Source organism: Saccoglossus kowalevskii, unplaced genomic scaffold (genome assembly GCF_978046115.1).
Source record: "Saccoglossus kowalevskii unplaced genomic scaffold, keSacKowa6.1 SCAFFOLD_24, whole genome shotgun sequence".
NCBI lineage: Eukaryota > Metazoa > Hemichordata > Enteropneusta > Harrimaniidae > Saccoglossus > Saccoglossus kowalevskii.
Window position 1 is genome coordinate 887,559 of NW_028188618.1, and position 19,510 is coordinate 907,068.

Here is a 19,510-nt window from a genome sequence, read left to right on the forward strand (position 1 = left end):
AAAGTAGTGGCAATGTACGGCAAAGTAGTGGCAAAGCATGACAAAGTAGTGGCAAAGCACAGCAAAGTGGTGGCAAAGTACGGCAAAGTAGCGGCAAAGTACTACAAAGTAGTAACAAAGTATGGTAAGGTAGTTGCAAAGTAGTGGCAAAGTACGGCAAAGTAGTGGCAAAGTACTTCAAAGTAGTGGCAAAGTAGTGGCAAAGTACTTCAAAGTAGTGGCAAAGTTCGGCAAAGTTGTGGCAAAGTACTTCAAAGTAGTGGCAAAGTACGGCAAAGTAGTGGCAAAGTACTGCAAAGTAGTGGCAAATTACGGAAAAGTAGTGGCAAAATATTTCAAAGTAGTGGCAAAGCATGACAAAGTAGTGGCAAAGCAGGGAAAAGTGGTGGCAAAGTGCGGCAAAGTAGTGGCAAAGTACGGCAAAGTAGTGGCAAAATACTGCAAAGTAGTGGCAAAGTACGGTAAAGTAGTGGCAAAGTATTTGAAAGTAGTGGCAAAGCATGACAAAGTAGTGGCAAAGTACGGCAAAGTAGTGGCAAAGTACGGCAAAGTAGTGGCAAAATACTGCAAAGTAGTGGCAAAGTATTTCAAAGTAGTGGCAAAGCATGACAAAGTAGTGGCAAAGTACGGCAAAGTAGTGGCAAAGTACGGCAAAGTAGTGGCAAAGTACGGAAAAGTAGTGGCAAAATTCTGCAAAGTAGTGGCAAAGTACGGTAAAGTAGTGGCAAAGTATTTCAAAGTAGTGGCAAAGCATGACAAAGTAGTGGCAAAGTACGGCAAAGTAGTGGCAAAGTACGGCAAAGTAGTGGCAAAATACTGCAAAGTAGTGGCAAAGTACGGTAAAGTAGTGGCAAAGTATTTCAAAGTAGTGGCAAAGCATGACAAAGTAGTGGCAAAGTACGGCAAAGTAGTGGCAAAGTACGGCAAAGTAGTGGCAAAGTGGTGGCCAAATACTACAAAGTAGTGACAAAGTATGGTAAGGTAGTGGCAAAGTAGTGGCAAAGTACGGCAAAGTAGTGGCAAAGTACTTCAAAGTAGTGGCAAAGTTCGGCAAGGTAGTGGCAAAGTACTGCAAAGTAGTGGCAAAGTACGGCAAAGTAGTGGCAAAGTACAGCAAAGTAGTGGCAAATTACGGAAAAGTAGTGGCAAAGTATTTCAAAGTAGTGGCAAAGCATGACAATGTAGTGGCAAAGCACGGAAAAGTGGTGGCAAAGTACGGCAAAGTAGTGGCAAAGTACGGCAAAGTAGTGGCAAAATACTGCAAAGTAGTGGCAAAGTATGGTAAAGTAGTGGCAAAGTATTTCAAAGTAGTGGCAAAGCATGACAAAGTAGTGGCAAAGTACGGCAAAGTAGTGGCAAAGTATGGCAAAGTAGTGGCAAAGTGGTGGCCAAATACTACAAAGTAGTGACAAAGTATGGTAAGGTAGTGGCAAAGTAGTGGCAAAGTACGGCAAAGTAGTGGCAAAGTACTTCAAAGTAGTGGCAAAGTTCGGCAAGGTAGTGGCAAAGTACTGCAAAGTAGTGGCAAAGTACGGCAAAGTGGTGGCAAAGTATTTCAAAGTAGTGGCAAAGCATGACAAAGTAGTGGCAAAGCACAGCAAAGTGGTGGCAAAGTACGGCAAAGTAGTGGCAAAGTACGGCAAAGTAGTGGCAAAATACTTCAAAGTAGTGGCAAAGCACGGCAAAGTAGTGGCAAAGTACGGCAAAGTAGTGGCAAAATACGGCAAAGTAGTGGCAAAGTACGGCAAAGTAGTGGCAAAGTGGTGGCAAAGTAGTGGCAAAGTACGTGAAAGTAGTGGCAAAGCACGGCAAAGTAGTGGCAAAGTACTTCAAAGTAGTGGCAAAGCACCGCAAAATAGTGGCAAAGTACGGCAAAGTAGTGGCAAAGCACGGCAAAGTAGTGGCAAAGTACGTCATAGTAGTGGCAAAGAACAGAAAAATAGAGGCAAAGTACTGCAAAGTAGTGGCAAAGTACGGCAAGGTAGTGGCAAAGTACTTCAAAGTAGTGGCAAAGTACGGCAAAGTAGTGGCAAAGTACTGCAAAGTAGTGGCAAAGTACGGTAAAGTAGTGGCAAAGTATTTCAAAGTAGTGGCAAAGCATGACAAAGTAGTGGCAAAGTATTTCAAAGTAGTGGCAAAGCATGACAAAGTAGTGGCAAAGTACGTCAAAGTAGTGGCAAAGTACGGCAATGTAGTGGCAAAGTGGTGGCCAAATACAACAAAGTAGTGGCAAAGTATGGTAAGGTAGTGGCAAAGTAGAGGCAAAGTACTTCAAAGTAGTGACAAAGTACGGCAAGGTAGTGGCAAAGTACTGCAAAGTAGTGGCAATGTACGGCAAAGTAGTGGCAAAGTATTTCAAAGTAGTGGCAAAGCATGACAAAGTAGTGGCAAAGCACAGCAAAGTGGTGGCAAAGTGCGGCAAAGTAGTGGCAAAGTACTGCAAAGTAGTTGCAAAATACTTCAAAGTGGTGGCAAAGCACGGCAAAGTAGTGGCAAAGTACGGCAAAGTAGTGGCAAAGTACTTCAAAGTAGTGGCAAAGTTCGGCAAGGTAGTGGCAAAGTACTGCAAAGTAGTTGCAAAGTACGGCAAAGTAGTGGCAAAGTACAGCAAAGTAGTGGCAAATTACGGAAAAGTAGTGGCAAAGTATTTCAAAGTAGTGGCAAAGCATGACAAAGTAGTGGCAAAGCACGGAAAAGTGGTGGCAAAGTACGGCAAAGTAGTGGCAAAGTACGGCAAAGTAGTGGCAAAATACTGCAAAGTAGTGGCAAAGTATGGTAAAGTAGTGGCAAAGTATTTCAAAGTAGTGGCAAAGCATGAAAAAGTAGTGGCAAAGTACGGCAAAGTAGTGGCAAAGTACGGCAAAGTAGTGGCAAAGTGGTGGCCAAATACTACAAAGTAGTGACAAAGTATGGTAAGGTAGTGGCAAAGTAGTGGCAAAGTACGGCAAAGTAGTGGCAAAGTACTTCAAAGTAGTGGCAAAGTTCGGCAAGGTAGTGGCAAAGTACTGCAAAGTAGTGGCAAAGTACGGCAAAGTAGTGGCAAAGTACAGCAAAGTAGTGGCAAATTACGGAAAAGTAGTGGCAAAGTATTTCAAAGTAGTGGCAAAGCATGACAAAGTAGTGGCAAAGCACGGAAAAGTGGTGGCAAAGTACGGCAAAGTAGTGGCAAAGTACGGCAAAGTAGTGGCAAAATACTGCAAAGTAGTGGCAAAGTATGGTAAAGTAGTGGCAAAGTATTTCAAAGTAGTGGCAAAGCATGACAAAGTAGTGGCAAAGTACGGCAAAGTAGTGGCAAAGTATGGCAAAGTAGTGGCAAAGTGGTGGCCAAATACTACAAAGTAGTGACAAAGTATGGTAAGGTAGTGGCAAAGTAGTGGCAAAGTACGGCAAAGTAGTGGCAAATTACTTCAAAGTAGTGGCAAAGTTCGGCAAGGTAGTGGCAAAGTACTGCAAAGTAGTGGCAAAGTACGGCAAAGTGGTGGCAAAGTATTTCAAAGTAGTGGCAAAGCATGACAAAGTAGTGGCAAAGCACAGCAAAGTGGTGGCAAAGTACGGCAAAGTAGTGGCAAAGTACGGCAAAGTAGTGGCAAAATACTTCAAAGTAGTGGCAAAGCACGGCAAAGTAGTGGCAAAGTACGGCAAAGTAGTGGCAAAATACGGCAAAGTAGTGGCAAAGTACGGCAAAGTAGTGGCAAAGTGGTGGCAAAGTAGTGGCAAAGTACGTCAAAGTAGTGGCAAAGCACGGCAAAGTAGTGGCAAAGTACTTCAAAGTAGTGGCAAAGCACGGCAAAATAGTGGCAAAGTACGGCAAAGTAGTGGCAAAGCACGGCAAAGTAGTGGCAAAGTACGTCATAGTAGTGGCAAAGAACGGAAAAATAGAGGCAAAGTACTGCAAAGTAGTGGCAAAGTGCGGCAAGGTAGTGGCAAAGTACTTCAAAGTAGTGGCAGAGTACGGCAAAGTAGTGGCAAAGTACTGCAAAGTAGTGGCAAAGTACGGTAAAGTAGTGGCAAAGTATTTCAAAGTAGTGGCAAAGCATGACAAAGTAGTGGCAAAGTATTTCAAAGTAGTGGCAAAGCATGACAAAGTAGTGGCAAAGTACGTCAAAGTAGTGGCAAAGTACGGCAATGTAGTGGCAAAGTGGTGGCCAAATACAACAAAGTAGTGGCAAAGTATGGTAAGGTAGTGGCAAAGTAGAGGCAAAGTACTTCAAAGTAGTGACAAAGTACGGCAAGGTAGTGGCAAAGTACTGCAAAGTAGTGGCAATGTACGGCAAAGTAGTGGCAAAGTATTTCAAAGTAGTGGCAAAGCATGACAAAGTAGTGGCAAAGCACAGCAAAGTGGTGGCAAAGTACGGCAAAGTAGTGGCAAAGTACTGCAAAGTAGTTGCAAAATACTTCAAAGTGGTGGCAAAGCATGGCAAAGTAGTGGCAAAGTACGGCAAAGTAGTGGCAAAGTACTTCAAAGTAGTGGCAAAGTTCGGCAAGGTAGTGGCAAAGTACTGCAAAGTAGTGGCAAAGTACGGCAAAGTAGTGGCAAAGTACAGCAAAGTAGTGGCAAATTACGGAAAAGTAGTGGCAAAGTATTTCAAAGTAGTGGCAAAGCATGACAAAGTAGTGGCAAAGCACGGAAAAGTGGTGGCAAAGTACGGCAAAGTAGTGGCAAAGTACGGCAAAGTAGTGGCAAAATACTGCAAAGTAGTGGCAAAGTATGGTAAAGTAGTGGCAAAGTATTTCAAAGTAGTGGCAAAGCATGAAAAAGTAGTGGCAAAGTACGGCAAAGTAGTGGCAAAGTACGGCAAAGTAGTGGCAAAGTGGTGGCCAAATACTACAAAGTAGTGACAAAGTATGGTAAGGTAGTGGCAAAGTAGTGGCAAAGTACGGCAAATTAGTGGCAAAGTACTTCAAAGTAGTGGCAAAGTTCGGCAAGGTAGTGGCAAAGTACTGCAAAGTAGTGGCAAAGTACGGCAAAGTAGTGGCAAAGTACAGCAAAGTAGTGGCAAATTACGGAAAAGTAGTGGCAAAGTATTTCAAAGTAGTGGCAAAGCATGACAAAGTAGTGGCAAAGCACGGAAAAGTGGTGGCAAAGTACGGCAAAGTAGTGGCAAAGTACGGCAAAGTAGTGGCAAAATACTGCAAAGTAGTGGCAAAGTATGGTAAAGTAGTGGCAAAGTATTTCAAAGTAGTGGCAAAGCATGACAAAGTAGTGGCAAAGTACGGCAAAGTAGTGGCAAAGTATGGCAAAGTAGTGGCAAAGTGGTGGCCAAATACTACAAAGTAGTGACAAAGTATGGTAAGGTAGTGGCAAAGTAGTGGCAAAGTACGGCAAAGTAGTGGCAAATTACTTCAAAGTAGTGGCAAAGTTCGGCAAGGTAGTGGCAAAGTACTGCAAAGTAGTGGCAAAGTACGGCAAAGTGGTGGCAAAGTATTTCAAAGTAGTGGCAAAGCATGACAAAGTAGTGGCAAAGCACAGCAAAGTGGTGGCAAAGTACGGCAAAGTAGTGGCAAAGTACGGCAAAGTAGTGGCAAAATACTTCAAAGTAGTGGCAAAGCACGGCAAAGTAGTGGCAAAGTACGGCAAAGTAGTGGCAAAATACGGCAAAGTAGTGGCAAAGTACGGCAAAGTAGTGGCAAAGTGGTGGCAAAGTAGGGGCAAAGTACGTCAAAGTAGTGGCAAAGCACGGCAAAGTAGTGGCAAAGTACTTCAAAGTAGTGGCAAAGCACGCCAAAATAGTGGCAAAGTACGGCAAAGTAGTGGCAAAGCACGGCAAAGTAGTGGCAAAGTACGTCATAGTAGTGGCAAAGAACGGAAAAATAGAGGCAAAGTACTGCAAAGTAGTGGCAAAGTACGGCAAGGTAGTGGCAAAGTACTTCAAAGTAGTGGCAAAGTACGGCAAAGTAGTGGCAAAGTACTGCAAAGTAGTGGCAAAGTACGGTAAAGTAGTGGCAAAGTATTTCAAAGTAGTGGCAAAGCATGACAAAGTAGTGGCAAAGTATTTCAAAGTAGTGGCAAAGCATGACAAAATAGTGGCAAAGTATGTCAAAGTAGTGGCAAAGTACGGCAATGTAGTGGCAAAGTGGTGGCCAAATACAACAAAGTAGTGGCAAAGTATGGTAAGGTAGTGGCAAAGTAGAGGCAAAGAACTTCAAAGTAGTGACAAAGTACGGCAAGGTAGTGGCAAAGTACTGCAAAGTAGTGGCAATGTACGGCAAAGTAGTGGCAAAGTATTTCAAAGTAGTGGCAAAGCATGACAAAGTAGTGGCAAAGCACAGCAAAGTGGTGGCAAAGTACGGCAAAGTAGTGGCAAAGTACTGCAAAGTAGTTGCAAAATACTTCAAAGTGGTGGCAAAGCACGGCAAAGTAGTGGCAAAGTACGGCGAAGTAGTGGCAAAGTACTTCAAAGTAGTGGCAAAGTTCGGCAAGGTAGTGGCAAAGTACTGCAAAGTAGTGGCAAAGTACGGCAAAGTAGTGGCAAAGTACAGCAAAGTAGTGGCAAATTACGGAAAAGTAGTGGCAAAGTATTTCAAAGTAGTGGCAAAGCATGACAAAGTAGTGGCAAAGCACGGAAAAGTGGTGGCAAAGTACGGCAAAGTAGTGGCAAAGTACGGCAAAGTAGTGGCAAAATACTGCAAAGTAGTGGCAAAGTATGGTAAAGTAGTGGCAAAGTATTTCAAAGTAGTGGCAAAGCATGACAAAGTAGTGGCAAAGTACGGCAAAGTAGTGGCAAAGTATGGCAAAGTAGTGGCAAAGTGGTGGCCAAATACTACAAAGTAGTGACAAAGTATGGTAAGGTAGTGGCAAAGTAGTGGCAAAGTACGGCAAAGTAGTGGCAAAGTACTTCAAAGTAGTGGCAAAGTTCGGCAAGGTAGTGGCAAAGTACTGCAAAGTAGTGGCAAAGTACGGCAAAGTGGTGGCAAAGTATTTCAAAGTAGTGGCAAAGCATGACAAAGTAGTGGCAAAGCACAGCAAAGTGGTGGCAAAGTACGGCAAAGTAGTGGCAAAGTACGGCAAAGTAGTGGCAAAATACTTCAAAGTAGTGGCAAAGCACGGCAAAGTAGTGGCAAAGTACGGCAAAGTAGTGGCAAAATACGGCAAAGTAGTGGCAAAGTACGGCAAAGTAGTGGCAAAGTGGTGGCAAAGTAGTGGCAAAGTACGTCAAAGTAGTGGCAAAGCACGGCAAAGTAGTGGCAAAGTACTTCAAAGTAGTGGCAAAGCACGGCAAAATAGTGGCAAAGTACGGCCAAGTAATGGCAACGCACGGCAAAGTAGTGGCAAAGTACGTCATAGTAGTGGCAAAGAACGGAAAAATAGAGGCAAAGTACTGCAAAGTAGAGGCAAAGTAGAAGCAAAGTACGGAAAAGTAGTGGCAAAGTAGTGGCAAAGTTCAGCAAAGTAGTGACAAAGTAGTGGCAAAGTACGTCAAAGTAGTGGCAAAGCACGGCAAAGTAGTGACAAAGTACTTCAAAGTAGTGGCAAAGCACGGCAAAGTAGTGGCAAAGTACGGCAAAGTAATGGCAAAGCACGGCAAAGTAGTGGCAAAGCCCGGCAAAGTATTGACAAAGAACGGAAAAATAGAGGCAAAGTACTGCAAAGTAGTGGCAAAGTAGAAGCAAAATACGGCAAAGTAGTGGCAAAGTACAGCAAAGTAGTGGCAAAGTAGTGGCAAAGTACGTCAAAGTAGTGGCAAAGCACGGCAAAGTAGTGGCAAAGTACTTCAAAGTAGAGGCAAAGCACGGCAAAGTAGTGGCAAAGTACGGCAAAGTAGAGGCAAAGTACAGCAAAGTAGTGGCAAAGTACGGCAAAAGTAGTGGCAAAGTATGGCAAAGTAGTGGCAAAGTGGTGGCAAAATACTACAAAGTAGTGACAAAGTATGGTAAGATAATGGCAAAGTAGTGGCAAAGTACGGCAAAGTAGTGGCAAAGTACTTCAAAGTAGTGGCAAAGCACGGCAAAGTGGTGGCAAAGTACGGCAAAGTAGTGGCAAAGTACGGCAAAGTAGTGGCAAAGTACTGCAAAGTAGTGGCAAAGTACGGTAATGTAGTGGCAAAGTATTTCAAAGTAGTGGCAAAGCATGACAAAGTAGTGGCAAAGTACGGCAAAGTAGTGGCAAAGTACGGCAATGTAGTGGCAAAGTGGTGGCCAAATACAACAAAGTAGTGGCAAAGTATGGTAAGGTAGTGGCAAAGTAGAGGCAAAGTACTGCAAAGTAGTGGCAATGTACGGCAAAGTAGTGGCAAAGTATTTCAAAGTAGTGGCAAAGCATGACAAAGTAGTGGCAAAGCACAGCAAAGTGGTGGCAAAGTACGGCAAAGTAGTGGCAAAGTACGGCAAAGTAGTGGCAAAGTACGGCAAAGTGGTGGCAAAGCCCGGCAAAGTAGTGGCAAACTACTTCAAAGTAGTGGCAAAGTACGGAAAAGTAGTGGCAAAGTACTGCAAAGTAGTGGCAAAGTACGGTAAAGTAGTGGCAAAGTATTTCAAAGTAGTGGCAAAGCATGACAAAATAGTGGCAAAGCACGCCAAAGTGGTGGCAAAGTACGGCATAGTAGTGGCAAAGAACGGAAAAATAGAGGCAAAGTACTGCAAAGTAGTGGCAAAGTAGAAGCAAAGTACGGAAAAGTAGTGGAAAGTAGTGGCAAAGTTCAGCAAAGTAGTGGCAAAGTGCGGTAAAGTAGTGGCAAAGTATTTCAAAGTAGTGGCAACGCATGACAAAGTAGTGGCAAAGTACGGCAAAGTAGTGGCAAAGTACGGCAAAGTAGTGGCAAAGTACGGCAAAGTAGTGGCAAAGTATTTCAAAGTAGTGGCAAAGCATGACAAAGTAGTGGCAAAGCCCAGCAAAGTGGTGCCAAAGTACGGCAAAGTAGTGGCAAAGTACGGCAAAGTAGTGGCAAAATGCTTCAAAGTAGTGGCAAAGCATGACAAAGTAGTGGCAAAGTATGGCAAAGTAGTGGCAAAGTGGTGGCCAAATACTTCAAAGTAGTGACAAAGTATGGTAAGGTAGTGGCAAAGTAGTGGCAAAGTACTTCAAAGTAGTGGCAAAGTACTTCAAAGTAGTGGCAAAGTACGGCAAGGTAGTGGCAAAGTACTGCAAAGTAGTGGCAAAGTACGGCAAAGTAGTGGCAAAGTATTTCAAAGTCGTGGCAAAGCATGACAAAGTAGTGGCAAAGCACAGCAAAGTGGTGCCAAAGTACGGCAAAGTAGTGGCAAAGTATGGCTAAGTAGTGGCAAAATGCTTCAAAGTAGTGGCAAAGCACGGCAAAGAAGTGGCAAAGTACGGCAAAGTAGTGGCAAAGCACGGCAAAGTGGTGGCAAAGTACGGCAAAGTGGTGGCAAAGTGCTTCAAATTAGTGGCAAAGTACGGCAAGGTAGTGGCAAAGTACTGCAAAGTAGTGGCAAAGTACGGCAAAGTAGTGGCAAAGTATTTCAAAGTAGTGGCAAAGCATGACAAAGTAGTGGCAAAGCACAGCAAAGTGGTGGCAAAGTACGGCAAAATAGTGGCAAAGTATGGCAAAGTAGTGGCAAAATACTTCAAAGTCGTGGCAAAGCACGGCAAAGTAGTGGCAAAGTACGGCAAAGTAGTGGCAAAGTACGGCAAAGTAGTGGCAAAGTACGGCAAAGTAGTGGCAAAGTACGTCAAAGTAGTGGCAAAGCACGGCAAAGTAGTCGCAAAGTACTTCAAAGTAGTGGCAAAGCACGGCAAAGTAGTGGCAAAGTACGGCAAAGTAGTGGCAAAGTACTTCAAAGTAGTGGCAATGTACGGAAAAGTAGTGGCAAAGTACTGCAAAGTAGTGGCAAAGTACGGTAAAGTAGTGGCAAAGTATTTCAAAGTAGTGGCAAAGCAAGACAAAATAGTGGCAAAGCACGCCAAAGTGGTGGCAAAGTACGGCATAGTAGTGGCAAAGAACGGAAAAATAGAGGCAAAGTACTGCAAAGTAGTGGCAAAGTAGAAGCAAAGTACGGAAAAGTAGTGGAAAGTAGTGGCAAAGTTCAGCAAAGTAGTGACAAAGTAGTGGCAAAGTATGGCAAAGTAGTGGCACAATACTGCAAAGTAGTGGCAAAGTGCGGTAAAGTAGTGGCAAAGTATTTCAAAGTAGTGGCAAAGCAGGACAAAGTAGTGGCAAAGTACGGCAAAGTAGTGGCAAAGTACGGCAAAGTAGTGGCAAAGTACGGCAAAGTAGTGGCAAAGTATTTCAAAGTAGTGGCAAAGCATGACAAAGTAGTGGCAAAGCCCAGCAAAGTGGTGCCAAAGTACAGCAAAGTAGTGGCAAAGTACGGCAAAGTAGTGGCAAAATGCTTCAAAGTAGTGGCAAAGCATGACAAAGTAGTGGCAAAGTATGGCAAAGTAGTGGCAAAGTGGTGGCCAAATACTTCAAAGTAGTGACAAAGTATGGTAAGGTAGTGGCAAAGTAGTGGCAAAGTACTTCAAAGTAGTGGCAAAGTACGGCAAGGTAGTGGCAAAGTACTGCAAAGTAGTGGCAAAGTACGGCAAAGTAGTGGCAAAGTATTTCAAAGTCGTGGCAAAGCATGACAAAGTAGTGGCAAAGCACAGCAAAGTGGTGCCAAAGTACGGCAAAGTAGTGGCAAAGTATGGCTAAGTAGTGGCAAAATGCTTCAAAGTAGTGGCAAAGCACGGCAAAGTAGTGGCAAAGTACGGCAAAGTGGTGGCAAAGTGCTTCAAATTAGTGGCAAAGTACGGCAAGGTAGTGGCAAAGTACTGCAAAGTAGTGGCAAAGTACGGCAAAGTAGTGGCAAAGTATTTCAAAGTAGTGGCAAAGCATGACAAAGTAGTGGCAAAGCACAGCAAAATGGTGGCAAAGTACGGCAAAGTAGTGGCAAAGTATGGCAAAGTAGTGGCAAAATACTTCAAAGTCGTGGCAAAGCACGGCAAAGTAGTGGCAAAGTACGGCAAAGTAGTGGCAAAGTACGGCAAAGTAGTGGCAAAGTACGGCAAAGTAGTGGCAAAGTACGTCAAAGTAGTGGCAAAGCACGGCAAAGTAGTCGCAAAGTACTTCAAAGTAGTGGCAAAGCACGGCAAAGTAGTGGCAAAGTACGGCAAAGTAGTGGCAAAGTACTTCAAAGTAGTGGCAATGTACGGAAAAGTAGTGGCAAAGTGCTGCAAATTAGTGGCAAAGTATGGCAAAGTAGTGGCAAAGTATTTCAAAGTAGTGGCAAAGCATGACAAAGTAGTGGCAAAGCACGGCAAAGTGGTGGCAAAGTACGGCATAGTAGTGGCAAAGGACGGAAAAATAGAGGCAAAGTACTGCAAACTAGTGGCAAAGAAGAAGCAAAGTACGGAAAAGTAGTGGCAAAGTAGTGGCAAAGTTCAGCAAAGTAGTGACAAAGTAGTGGCAAAGTACGTCAAAGTAGTGGCAAAGCACGGCAAAGTAGTGGCAAAGTAGTGGCAAAGTTCAGCAAAGTAGTGACAAAGTAGTGGCAAAGTACGGCAAAGTAGTGGCAAAATACTGCAAAGTAGTGGCAAAGTGTGGTAAAGTAGTGGCAAAGTATTTCAAAGTAGTGGCAAAGCATGACAAAGTAGTGGCAAAGTACGGCAAAGTAGTGGCAACGTACGGCAAAGTAATGGCAAACTGGTGGCCAAATACTACAAAGTAGTGACAAAGTATGGTAAGGTAGTGGCAAAGTAGTGGCAAAGTAGTGGCAAAGTACTTCAACGCAGTGGCAAAGTACGGCAAGGTAGTGGCAAAGTACTGCAAAGTAGAGGCAAAGTACGGCAAAGTAGTGGCAAAGTATTTCAAAGTAGTGGCAAAGCATGACAAAGTAGTGGCAAAGCCCAGCAAAGTGGTGCCAAAGTACGGCAAAGTAGTGGCAAAGTACGGCAAAGTAGTGGCAAAATGCTTCAAAGTAGTGGCAAAGCATGACAAAGTAGTGGCAAAGTACAGCAAAGTAGTGGCAAAGTACTTCAAAGTAGTGGCAAAGTGGTGGCCAAATACTTCAAAGTAGTGACAAAGTATGGTAAGGTAGTGGCAAAGTAGTGGCAAAGTACGGCAAAGTAGTGGTAAAGTACTTCAAAGTAGTGGCAAAGTACGGCAAGGTAGTGGCAAAGTACTGCAAAGTAGTCGCAAAGCACGGCAAAGTAGTGGCAAAGCACGGCAAAGTGGTGGCAAAGTACGGCAAAGTGGTGGCATAGTGCTTCAAAGAAGTGGCAAAGTACGGCAAGGTAGTGGCAAAGTACTGCAAAGTAGTGGCAAAGTACGGCAAAGTAGTGGCAAAGTATTTCAAAATAGTGGCAAAGCATGACAAAGTAGTGGCAAAGCACAGCAAAGTGGTGGCAAAGTACGGCAAATTAGTGGCAAAGTATGGCAAAGTAGTGGCAAAATACTTCAAAGTCGTGGCAAAGCACGGCAAAGTAGTGGCAAAGTACGGCAAAGTAGTGGCAAAGTACGGCAAAGTAGTGGCAAAGTACGGCAAAGTAGTGGCAAAGTACGTCAAAGTAGTGGCAAAGCACGGCAAAGTAGTGGCAAAGTACTTCAAAGTAGTGGCAAAGCACGGCAAAGTAGTGGCAAAGTACTTCAAAGTGGTGGCAAAGCACGGCAAAGTAGTGGCAAAGTACGGCAATGTAGTGGCAAAATACTTCAAAGTTGTGGCAAAGCACGGCAAAGTAGTGGCAAAGTTCGGCAAAGTAGTGGCAAAGTACGGCAAAGTAGTGGCAAAGTACGGCAAAGTAGTGGCAAAGTACGTCAAAGTAGTGGCAAAGCACGGCAAAGTAGTAGCAAAGTACTTCAAAGTAGTGGCAAAGCACGGCAAAGTAGTGGCAAAGTACGGCAAAGTAGTGGCAAAGTACTTCAAAGTAGTGGCAATGTACGGAAAAGTAGTGGCAAAGTGCTGCAAAGTAGTGGCAAAGTATGGCAAAGTAGTGGCAAAGTATTTCAAAGTAGTGGCAAAGCATGACAAAGTAGTGGCAAAGCACGGCAAAGTGGTGGCAAAGTACGGCATAGTAGTGGCAAAGAACGGAAAAATAGAGGCAAAGTACTGCAAACTAGTGGCAAAGTAGAAGCAAAGTACGGAAAAGTAGTGGCAAAGTAGTGGCAAAGTTCAGCAAAGTAGTGACAAAGTAGTGGCAAAGTACGTCAAAGTAGTGGCAAAGCACGGCAAAGTAGTGGCAAAGTAGTGGCAAAGTTCAGCAAAGTAGTGACAAAGTAGTGGCAAAGTACGGCAAGGTAGTGGCAAAGTACTGCAAAGTAGTGGCAAAGTACGGCAAAGTAGTGGCAAAGTATTTCAAAGTAGTGGCAAAGCATGACAAAGTAGTGGCAAAGCACAGCAAAGTGGTGGCAAAGTACGGCAAAGTAGTGGCAAAGTATGGCAAAGTAGTGGCAAAATACTTCAAAGTCGTGGCAAAGCACGGCAAAGTAGTGGCAAAGTACGGCAAAGTAGTGGCAAAGTACGGCAAAGTAGTGGCAAAGTACGGCAAAGTAGTGGCAAAGTACGTCAAAGTAGTGGCAAAGCACGGCAAAGTAGTCGCAAAGTACTTCAAAGTAGTGGCAAAGCACGGCAAAGTAGTGGCAAAGTACGGCAAAGTAGTGGCAAAGTACTTCAAAGTAGTGGCAATGTACGGAAAAGTAGTGGCAAAGTGCTGCAAATTAGTGGCAAAGTATGGCAAAGTAGTGGCAAAGTATTTCAAAGTAGTGGCAAAGCATGACAAAGTAGTGGCAAAGCACGGCAAAGTGGTGGCAAAGTACGGCATAGTAGTGGCAAAGGACGGAAAAATAGAGGCAAAGTACTGCAAACTAGTGGCAAAGTAGAAGCAAAGTACGGAAAAGTAGTGGCAAAGTAGTGGCAAAGTTCAGCAAAGTAGTGACAAAGTAGTGGCAAAGTACGTCAAAGTAGTGGCAAAGCACGGCAAAGTAGTGGCAAAGTAGTGGCAAAGTTCAGCAAAGTAGTGACAAAGTAGTGGCAAAGTACGGCAAAGTAGTGGCAAAATACTGCAAAGTAGTGGCAAAGTGCGGTAAAGTAGTGGCAAAGTATTTCAAAGTAGTGGCAAAGCATGACAAAGTAGTGGCAAAGTACGGCAAAGTAGTGGCAAAGTACGGCAAAGTAATGGCAAACTGGTGGCCAAATACTACAAAGTAGTGACAAAGTATGGTAAGGTAGTGGCAAAGTAGTGGCAAAGTACGGCAAAGTAGTGGCAAAGTACTTCAACGCAGTGGCAAAGTACGGCAAGGTAGTGGCAAAGTACTGCAAAGTAGAGGCAAAGTACGGCAAAGTAGTGGCAAAGTATTTCAAAGTAGTGGCAAAGCATGACAAAGTAGTGGCAAAGCCCAGCAAAGTGGTGCCAAAGTACGGCAAAGTAGTGGCAAAGTACGGCAAAGTAGAAGCAAAATGCTTCAAAGTAGTGGCAAAGCATGACAAAGTAGTGGCAAAGTACAGCAAAGTAGTGGCAAAGTACTTCAAAGTAGTGGCAAAGTGGTGGCCAAATACTTCAAAGTAGTGACAAAGTATGGTAAGGTAGTGGCAAAGTAGTGGCAAAGTACGGCAAAGTAGTGGTAAAGTACTTCAAAGTAGTGGCAAAGTACGGCAAGGTAGTGGCAAAGTACTGCAAAGTAGTCGCAAAGCACGGCAAAGTAGTGGCAAAGCACGGCAAAGTGGTGGCAAAGTACGGCAAAGTGGTGGCAAAGTGCTTCAAAGAAGTGGCAAAGTACGGCAAGGTAGTGGCAAAGTACTGCAAAGTAGTGGCAAAGTACGGCAAAGTAGTGGCAAAGTATTTCAAAATAGTGGCAAAGCATGACAAAGTAGTGGCAAAGCACAGCAAAGTGGTGGCAAAGTACGGCAAATTAGTGGCAAAGTATGGCAAAGTAGTGGCAAAATACTTCAAAGTCGTGGCAAAGCACGGCAAAGTAGTGGCAAAGTACGGCAAAGTAGTGGCAAAGTACGTCAAAGTAGTGGCAAAGTACGGCAAAGTTGTGGCAAAGTACTTCAAAGTTGTGGCAAAGCACGGCAAAGTAGTGGCAAAGTACGGCAATGTAGTGGCAAAGTACTTCAAAGTAGTGGCAAAGTACGGAAAAGTAGTGTCAAAGTACTGCAAATTAGTGGCAAAGTACGGCAAAGTAGTGGCAAAGTATTTCAAAGTAGTGGCAAAGCATGACAAAGTAGTGGCAAAGCACGCCAAAGTGGTGGCAAAGTACGGCATAGTAGTGGCAAAGAACGGAAAAATAGAGGCAAAGTACTGCAAAGTAGTGGCAAAGTAGAAGCAAAGTACGGAAAAGTAGTGGCAAAGTAGTGGCAAAGTTCAGCAAAGTAGTGAGAAAGTAGTGGCAAAGTACGTCAAAGTAGTGGCAAAGCACGGCAAAGCTGTGGCAAAGTACTTCAAAGTAGTGGCAAAGCACGGCAAAGTAGTGGCAAAGTACGGCAAAGTAGTGGCAAAGTACGGCAAGGTAGTGGCAAAGTACTGCAAAGTAGTGGCAAAGTACGGCAAAGTAGTGGCAAAGTATTTCAAAGTAGTGGCAAAGCATGACAAAGTAGTGGCAAAGCACAGCAAAGTGGTGCCAAAGTACGGCAAAGTAGTGGCAAAGTACGGCTAAGTAGTGGCAAAATGCTTCAAAGTAGTGGCAAAGCACAGCAAAGTAGTGGCAAAGTACGGCAAAGTAGTGGCAAAGTACGGCAAAGTAGTGGCAAAGTGGTGGCAAAATACTACAAAGTAGTGATAAAGTATGTAAGGTAGTGGAAAATACTTCAAAGTAGTCGCAAAGCACGGCAAAGTAGTCGCAAAGCACGGCAAAGTGGTGGCAAAGTACGGCAAAGTGGTGGCAAAGTGCTTCAAAGTAGTGGCAAAGTACGGCAAGGGAGTGGCAAAGTACTGCAAAGTAGTGGCAAAGTACGGCAAAGTAGTGGCAAAGTATTTCAAAATAGTGGCAAAGCATGACAAAGTAGTGGCAAAACACAGCAAAGTGGTGGCAAAGTACGGCAAATTAGTGGCAAAGCACGGCAAAGTAGTGGCAAAGTACTTCAAAGTTGTGGCAAAGCACGGCAAAGTAGTGGCAAAGTACGGCAATGTAGTGGCAAAGTACTTCAAAGTAGTGGCAAAGTACGGAAAAGTAGTGGCAAAGTACTGCAAAGTAGTGGCAAAGTACGGCAAAGTAGTGGCAAAGTATTTCAAAGTAGTGGCAAAGCATGACAAAGTAGTGGCAAAGCACGCCAAAGTTGTGGCAAAGTACGGCATAGTAGTGGCAAAGAACGGAAAAATAGAGGCAAAGTACTGCAAAGTAGTGGCAAAGTAGAAGCAAAGTACGGAAAAGTAGTGGCAAAGTAGTGGCAAAGTTCAGCAAAGTAGTGAGAAAGTAGTGGCAAAGTACGTCAAAGTAGTGGCAAAGCACGGCAAAGCAGTGGCAAAGTACTTCAAAGTAGTGGCAAAGCACGGCAAAGTAGTGGCAAAGTACGGCAAAGTAGTGGCAAAGTACTTCAAAGTAGTGGCAAAGTACGGAAAAGTAGTGGCAAAGTACTGCAAAGTAGTGGCAAAGCACGGCAAAGTAGCGGCAAAGTAGCGGCAAAGTAGCGGCAAAGTATTTCAAAGTAGTGGCAAAGCATGACAAAGTAGTGGCATAGCACGGCAAAGTGGTGGCAAAGTACGGCATAGTAGTGGCAAAGAACGGAAAAATAGAGGCAAAGTACTGCAAAGTAGTGGCAAAGTAGATGCAAAGTACGGAAAAGTAGTGGAAAGTAGTGGCAAAGTTCAGCAAAGTAGTGACAAAGTAGTGGCAAAGTACGGCAAAGTAGTGGCAAAATACTGCAAAGTAGTGGCAAAGTACGGTAAAGAAGTGGCAAAGTAGAAGCAAAGTACGGAAAAGTAGTGGCAAAGTAGTGGCAAAGTTCAGCAAAGTAGTGACAAAGTAGTGGCAAAGTACGTCAAAGTAGTGGCAAAGCACGGCAAAGTAGTGGCAAAGTACTTCAAAGTAGTGGCAAAGCACGGCAAAGTAGTGGCAAAGTACGGCAAAGTAGTGGCAAAGTACTTCAAAGTAGTGGCAAAGTACGGAAAAGTAGTGGCAAAGTACTGCAAAGTAGTGGCAAAGTACGGCAAAGTAGTGGCAAAGTATTTCAAAGTAGTGGCAAAGCCTGACAAAGTAGTGGCAAAGAACGGAAAAATAGAGGCAAAGTACTGCAAAGTAGTGGCAAAGTAGAAGCAAAGTACGGAAAAGTAGTGGAAAGTAGTGGCAAAGTTCAGCAAAGTAGTGACAAAGTAGTGGCAAAGTACTGCAAAGTAGTGGCAAAGTACGGCAAAGTAGTGGCAAAGTATTTCAAAGTAGTGGCAAAGCATGACAAAGTAGTGGCAAAGCACAGCAAAGTGGTGGCAAAGTACGGCAAAGTAGTGGCAAAGTATGGCAAAGTATGGCAAAGTAGTGGCAAACAAACTTCAAAATCGTGGCAAAGCACGGCAAAGTAGTGGCAAAGTACGGCAAAGTAGTGGCAAAGTACGGCAAAGTAGTGGCAAAGTACGGCAAAGTAGTGGCAAAGTACGTCAAAGTAGTGGCAAAACACGGCAAAGTAGTGGCAAAGTACTTCAAAGTAGTGGCAAAGCACGGCAAAGTAGTGGCAAAGTACGGCAAAGTAGTGGCAAAGTACTTCAAAGTAGTGGCAAAGCACGGAAAAGTAGTGGCAAATTACTGCAAAGTAGTGGCAAAGTATGGCAAAGTAGTGGCAAAGTATTTCAAAGTAGTGGCAAAGCATGACAAAGTAGTGGCAAAGCACGCCAAAGTGGTGGCAAAGTACGGCATAGTAGTGGCAAAGAACGGAAAAATAGAGGCAAAGTACTGCAAAGTAGTGGCAAAGTAGAACAAAGTACGGAAAAGTAGTGGCAAAGTAGTGGCAAAGTTCAGCAAAGTAGTGACAAAGTAGTGGCAAAGTACGTCAAAGTAGTGGCAAAGCATGGCAAAGTAGTGGCAAAGTACTTCAAGTAGTGGCAAAGCACGGCAAAGTAGTGGCAAAGTACGGCAAAGTAGTGGCAAAGTACTTCAAAGTAGTGGCAAAGTACGGAAAAGTAGTGGCAAAGAACTGCAAAGTAGTGGCAAAGTACGGCAAAGTAGCGGCAAAGTATTTCAAAGTAGTGGCAAAGCATGACAAAGTAGTGGCAAAGCATGACAAAGTAGTGGCAAAGCACGGCAAAGTGGTGGCAAAGTACGGCATAGTAGTGGCAAAGAACGGAAAAATAGAGGCAAAGTACTGCAAAGTAGTGGCAAAGTAGAAGCAAAGTAAGGAAAAGTAGTGGAAAGTAGTGGCAAAGTTCAGCAAAGTAGTGACAAAGTAGTGGCAAAGTACGGCAAAGTAGTGGCAGAATACTGCAAAGTAGTGGCAAAGTACGGTAAAGAAGTGGCAAAGTATTTCAAAGTAGTGGCAAAGCATGGCAAAGTAGTGGCAAAGTACGGCAAAGTAGTGGCAAAGTACGGCAAAGTAGTGGCAAAGTGGTGGCCAAATACTACAAAGTAGTGACAAAGTATGGTAAGGTAGTGGAAAAGTACGGCAAAATAGTGGCAAAGTACTTCAAAGTAGTGGCAAAGTACGGCAAGGTAGTGGCAAAGTATTCAAAGTAGTGGCAAAGCATGACAAAGTAGTGGCAAAGCACAGCAAAGTAGTGGCAAATTATTTCAAAGTAGTGGCAAAGCACGGCAAAGTAGTGGCAAAGTACGGCAAAGTAGTGGCAAAGTACGGCAAAGTAGTGGCAAAGTACGGCAAAGTAGTGGCAAAGTGGTGGCAAAATACTACAAAGTAGTGATAAAGTATGTAAGGTAGTGGAAAGTACTTCAAAGTAGTGGCAAAGCACGGCAAAGTAGAGGCAAAGCACGGCAAAGTGGTGGCAAAGTACGGCAAAGTAGTGGCAAAGTGTTTCAAAGTAGTGGCAAAGCACGGCAAAGTAGTGGCAAAGTACGGCAAAGTAAGGGCAAAGTACTTCAAAGTAGTGGCAAAGTACGGAAAAGTAGTGGCAAAGTACTGCAAAGTAGTGGCAGAGTACGGCAAAGTAGCAGCAAAGTATTTCAAAGTAGTGGCAAAATACTTCAAAGTCGTGGCAAAGCACGGCAAAGTAGTGGCAAAGTACGGCAAAGTAGTGGCAAAGTACGGCAAAGTAGTGGCAAAGTACGGCAAAGTAGTGGCAAAGTACTTCAAAGTAGTGGCAAAGCACGGCAAAGTAGTGGCAAAGTACGGCAAAGTAGTGGTAAAGTACTTCAAAGTAGTGGCAAAGCACGAAAAGTAGTGGCAAATTACTGCAAGTAGTGGCAAAGTACGGCAAAGTAGTGGCAAAGTATTTCAAAGTAGTGGCAAAGCATGACAAAGTAGTGGCAAAGCACGCCAAAGTGGTGGCAAAGTACGGCATAGTAGTGGCAAAGAACGGAAAAATAGAGGCAAAGTACTGCAAAGTAGTGGCAAAGTAGAAGCAAAGTACGGAAAAGTAGTGGCAAAGCAGTGGCAAAGTTCAGCAAAGTAGTGACAAAGTAGTGGCAAAGTACGTCAAAGTAGTGGCAAAGCACGGCAAAGTAGTGGCAAAGTACTTCAAAGTAGTGGCAAAGCACGGCAAAGT